The sequence below is a fragment of the Daucus carota genome, chromosome 3 (genome assembly GCF_001625215.2).
Source record: "Daucus carota subsp. sativus chromosome 3, DH1 v3.0, whole genome shotgun sequence".
Lineage (NCBI taxonomy): Eukaryota > Viridiplantae > Streptophyta > Magnoliopsida > Apiales > Apiaceae > Daucus > Daucus carota.
The window spans coordinates 14,669,273-14,675,389 of NC_030383.2; positions in this window are offsets into that span (position 1 = coordinate 14,669,273).

The window sequence follows — 6,117 nt, forward strand, 5'->3', positions numbered from 1 at the left end:
TAGAAAGTCGAAAAGTGAAGCAGTTTTGTACTCTGCGCATACCATACTAAAACTATCATATCTCCTAGCTCGCTAATCGAATCGATTCGATTCTTTCGCGCACATAAAGTAGACTCCGAGAAGATCATGAATCTCTGAAAGTCTCATTTTAAAAATGATCTTAAGCTGTTCGAAAAAGAGCTCCAAACAGAGGCAGAGTTGCTGCGAAAACTCAACGAAAAGTGACTCAAAAATTTATAAACAATTTGTACCAACCATAACCCTTACAAATTTATTCAATTCAATACAACAAACACATTACATAAAATTTTCTTCCCAACAAATGCCCCGAATCTATCTCCAATTAAACTCCCTAATTCATATGAACACATATACAACAATTAACTCCCAATCGAGTAAACATTATCACAATTAGCCTCTAATCACGTAATTAATTAAACTAATCTCTAGTAACCAAAGCAATTTTTAACTAATGCAAAGCAAGTATACACACACACACACACACACACACACACACACACACACACACACACACACACACACATATATATATATATGATAACGCCAAATCCCGTTCCGGTGCTTCCTCCGCCGTGTACTGGTGTCTTGCGGTGTAGCTGCTGGACGGGTGTCTGCAAAACAACACCGGAGGGGGATTTGAGCCCCGCGACGCCTTCGGCGTGAGAATGAGTACATGCGTCGGAAAATAGATAGACGGGAAATGAGTTATCTATGTGTGGTGGGTGAAGGTGTATGGCTGCTGTGTGTGGTGGCTTAGAGTGTGTGAGAAATATGAGAGTGTGGAGAAGAAGATCCTTAAGCCTCTCATCCTTGGTCTATTTATAGGCCAAGGATTAGGGTTTAAGGATGTGTACCTTGGATCCTGCTGTCCATCTGTAGGGCTTGGATGCTTAACACCTATCCAGGTGTCAGCTAAGGAATAGTATTTTGGAGTGTTATGAGGTTTGTCTTCATAGTGTCAGTAACTGGCCATTAGGTATTGTCCTTGTCATGTCAGACTGCAGCTTGTTCAGGTGTCGGCTTGGACTCTTGTGTCCCGGTCCGGGGGAAGGGTGGATAGGTTGTGTTTGGGTCCAGGACCATCTCCTGGGTCCGGGATCGTCTCCTGGGTCCGGGATCATCTCCGGGTCATATCATGCTCGGGTCCAGATTAAGCCAATCTAGGGTCCAGATTAAGCCAATCCGGGTTATACCCTATCAGATAGCAGGAGGCTAAGGGATGGTGAGGGGTGAGGCGTGAGGCAGTGAAGTTGTAATCGGAGAGCGTGCCGAACGAATTTGAAGCAAAGTGAATAGAAAGGGTGCATACAGTGACTTGGGTACGTGGCACAAGCATAAGAAAAGAACGCACGTACGTGTATAAACTTCCATCAGTTCAAAACTTCAAATAAGCTGACACATCGAACAGCCTATACTCGCTCTTAACTAATTTACGAATATAACTTATCAGTAAAACTTCTCCCGAAAATTATCAAAATATTTTTCTAAAACCGGAAATATTATGGAACTAATAAAATAAAGATTTCAGGATTTATAAAGCATTATTAAAATTCATACGCAATTTAGAAATTAATTTTTATTCAGAAAATATTTAAAAGCATCACCTTATTGAAATATTCATTTTAATATTTTAAAATTTTTTAAAAATATCTATGATCACTATTGAGCAATTAAAATAATTTTTGGGATTATATTTGTATTTTTACAAAAATAAATATCCATTTAAGAGGATAATAAATTTTAATAAAACTGTATAATAATATCAAAAGCAGGAATAAATGCACACACAAACATAATCGTATACAAATAGATCAATTAAATCTCGTAACAGATAATTGCACGATCAACAGATATTTTCCCATAACCCCGATGATCAAGGAAAATAATTTAAACAAATATTTTTTTTTGAAATTTATCAAACTGGAATAAAATATTAAATTTTATTCCTCCTTTTTATAAAAACCATTAATAAAATATTTTGAAAAATCCGGGTTGTCACACTTTAGATGGTTGCAGATGCTCTAAATTGAGGTCGGACATCATAAAATTTAGCATACACAATTTTTTTTTTGAGCTTATTTGTCTTCTCCATCTAATACAATAATGAGTTACACTATGCTACATGCTTAGAATGGCGCTAGAGATGATTAGTGGATAAGAGTAAGAGTTCGTCGGATGTGGCAGTCGACAAATCCAAACACGGGAGAACAATACAGTCTTGATGGATGAAAATGTCAATAAATTAACCGTTAGGGATATATGTTTGTTCGTTATTCTTTTATAATATTTGTTTTGTTTATCGAACATATATGTTGTTATATGATTTACTTTGTACAGAGGAAAAAATTATTCATGTGACAGTATCAAAAAAATAAAGGTTGTTGCAACTTGGAAGCAAGGACAATTATAGACCGCGATCTCATGAATTTAAATTGATATTTTTGCGGATAACCAATAAAAAAAAAGAATCACTGATAAACCGTAAATGGATTGGAGTTCATACGTGCCGAGATGATTAATGTTCGTACAATTAGAAAATAATGTTTATCCCATTAAAATTAAGGATGGTTTCGGAGTTGCATCTCAATATCTTTCAGGCTTTTACGCACATATGCTAAACACAACTGAAATTAAGATTTGTCGTGTTTTGAATCGTTAATTACATGCATATTTTTATTTTCATTTTTTCACTCATGAATTATAGTCAAATTTTGCAATTTTATATATTAATATTAGTATTGCGTCGATATGTTTATAAAATAAAATTTATTTTCTTTTATAAATATTAATTTTGAATCATTAATATAATTTTTATATGCTTCCGTAAATTTATTTTATTTTATAGATATTAATATTAAATTATTAATATAATTTTTATAACCCGCCGGAACGCGCGGCTTTTCTACTTAGTTAATGTAAAAGATAGTAAATCTAATAAAAACAAAAACGAAAGAATATATATATCAAAATAGAGAGTAAATAAAATAAAGTAGAAATATTATTTAAACTCTAACCAAAGGAAAATCCTTTGGTTAGACACATAAAATTTTAATAATTTAACAAAGGAATAAAGATAATGTTTAAAACAATTAAATACAATATATATAATGACCATCAAAATGGTAACAAAAGCCATAAAATGGCAACTGAAAGCCATTAACGGCACAATAAAATCATCAATAATGACCCCCATAAAAGATACTAAATATTCATAAAGAATATTTATCCAATTACAATCACGATCACAATCACAATTTAAAACGTAACTATTATAATTAAAGCAAATAAAGACAAATAATGAATAATCAATAAAAAGATCCGTAATTAAAGCCACCTAATTTAAAATTAAATTGTTGCCTAAAAATCAAACAATCATAATAAATTACGAATTCAAAAATATAACGATTTCGACCACATCCATGATAATCATAATAACCTACTCAGTGAACTCAAGAAACTCAGTGAGGAATAAAATAAAGTTTAAAACAAATATTTTTAAAAGGAGTTTTTAACATAATTATATATATATTATATATAATGATCATCAAAAAGTCAAACAAGCCATAAAAATGGCAATCCAAATTGGAAAAAAAGCCATTAAAGGCACAATAAAGCCATTAAAAGCACAATAAAGAATATTTATCGAGTCATAATGATAATTTAAAATGTAACTGTTCTAACTAAAGCTAATCGAGACAAATAATGAATAGACAATAAAAGATCTCGTAACTAAAGCCAATCAATTTAAAAGTAAATTACTTCCTAAAAATCACACAATCATAATAATTATGGATTCAAAAACGTAACGGATTCAACCACCATTACATCGTTCTAACATATTGTGATTTATAAGAATTAAATCGTGTCTCCATATCAAAATAATACACAAAAATGCTAACTTTAGTTCACACACAAATTAAGCTAAAGATTACTATGCAATTTAATACATAGTTCCTGACTTGTAAAAGAACAAACACAATCAATAAGTATAATAATCGAACCAAAATTAACTTGTTAAAAATGAAATCAGGATTCATCTATCAACAACTAAAACCTTGACCTGAAAAACTTCAGTTACGAAATCTCTACACAGACTATGAGACAAATATACGTATTGGGAGCATACAATTTCTCTAATACAGTGGCTTAACAAGTTAACATTACAATTGCATACTTAGTAATATAACTATGGCTTAATATTACAAAGTAATTTGATCTGGATATAACTATGAATAGTATTTACAGCCAAGTCTGATACATTAATTCACAATCAAACAAGATATGAACTGAACAAAATGGATCAAGAGACTTGTGTAAACATTCAAGTACGATGAATAATGCAAAATCACCCACTTCAATCATAGAATTGATCACATGTGATCGTGTTTCTAAATCACAAAAATCGTATTATTATTATTACTATCATTATTATTATTCTAACAAACTCCAAAGAATTCAAAGGCAAATCATCATGTTAATGCACAAAAAATAGGCAACAAAATAACGAAAATCACAATCACTTATAAGACAAAACATACTGACCGCATCGATGATGATGACTAGCTGTGTGCCTTTGCCATTAAGAAAACAAAACATACGGGGTTGGATAAACATACAGGGTTTCGATTTTTTTGTAACTAAAATAACCGGTTATCAATCTCGAGTCATAATTATTGTATTTTGTGTAAAATCTCAAAATAATTATCATTATCCAACATTAATTATTGCATATAATCTCAAAATAATCATTACCCTACATAGTTGCAAAACGAAATTTCTATTAAATTTTAAACCAATCAAATTCCTAGAACCAATGAAAACTAAATAGTTATGTCAAAAATATTGTTTTTCACTATTTAATATCATTAAATCAAAAATACAAGTCATTTCTTCGCATATCTCTCATTCGTATTTTTCACTTTTCTCTTTTTATCATGTATCCGTCCATCATAATATTATGCATGACATGTGCGAGCCTTTGCATTGTATTATAAACCGCAACTTGCAATCGTTGCAAGCATAATTCTAGAAATTACAATTATGATTGCAAAAGTTACAACTATGATTGTAAAGGCTGCAACCACAAATTTAGACAATTAAGATGAGTGTTCCTTAAAATCTGTACTAATATCGTAAACAAACAAACACACACACACACACACACACACATATATATATATATATATATCATGGAAGGAGATAATTGGAGCGAAAAGAAGATGATGAAACTTGTCAGAGAAGATGAAGATGACGAAGCGTTGAACTTCGAACTTTTGAGAAAGAATGTGTGAAAAAAATGAAAGAAGGAGAAAAAGATCAGTCATTTAATATACATTGTTGTGTTAATAAAGATAATAATCAGTAACAAAGGGAGTATAAAGAGAATTGGAAAGAGTTGGAGAAGAAGGCGAGGTTGAAATTTGAGAAAAATCTTATATTGAAAAGTAGTAAAATATAAATTTAAAATTAAATCTAATAATAGAGAAAAATAATATAAAATTGAAATAATAGACCAATCACAATAATATTATAATTAAAGTTAAACACGTGCGCGCGCGCGCGCATATATATATATATATTCAAATTTCACAATTTTTTACGTGTACAACATTATATTTTCATCACAGATTATTTAACATCATCGACCATCAACGCCATCATATACATCATCAATATATCAAAATTATTGACATCAAATATGAATAAATTAGATTACCCAATCTCAAAAAGAAACATAGAATCCTTTACTTTGAAAAGTAATTTAAATATGCATAAATCATAATAATATTAGTGTCATTATTTTCAATTTAAAACTCAATTTTTCTAAAAACCCAAAAACTAGGGGTGTGCACGGGTCGGTTCGGCTCGGTTTCTACCTAAAACCGTTACCGAACCGTGTATTTCGGTTCGGTTCGGTTTTTAGGTAGAAACCGTAACCGAACCGTTTCAAACGGTTTTTTTCGGTTCGGTTAACCGTGGGTCGGTTTCGGTTTTTTTCCGGTTTTTATACGATAAAAAATTACTATACAAATTTAATACTTTTATTAATTTTAGAAAAATATTTATATACTTATTATATCAATTTCTCTTACTAAA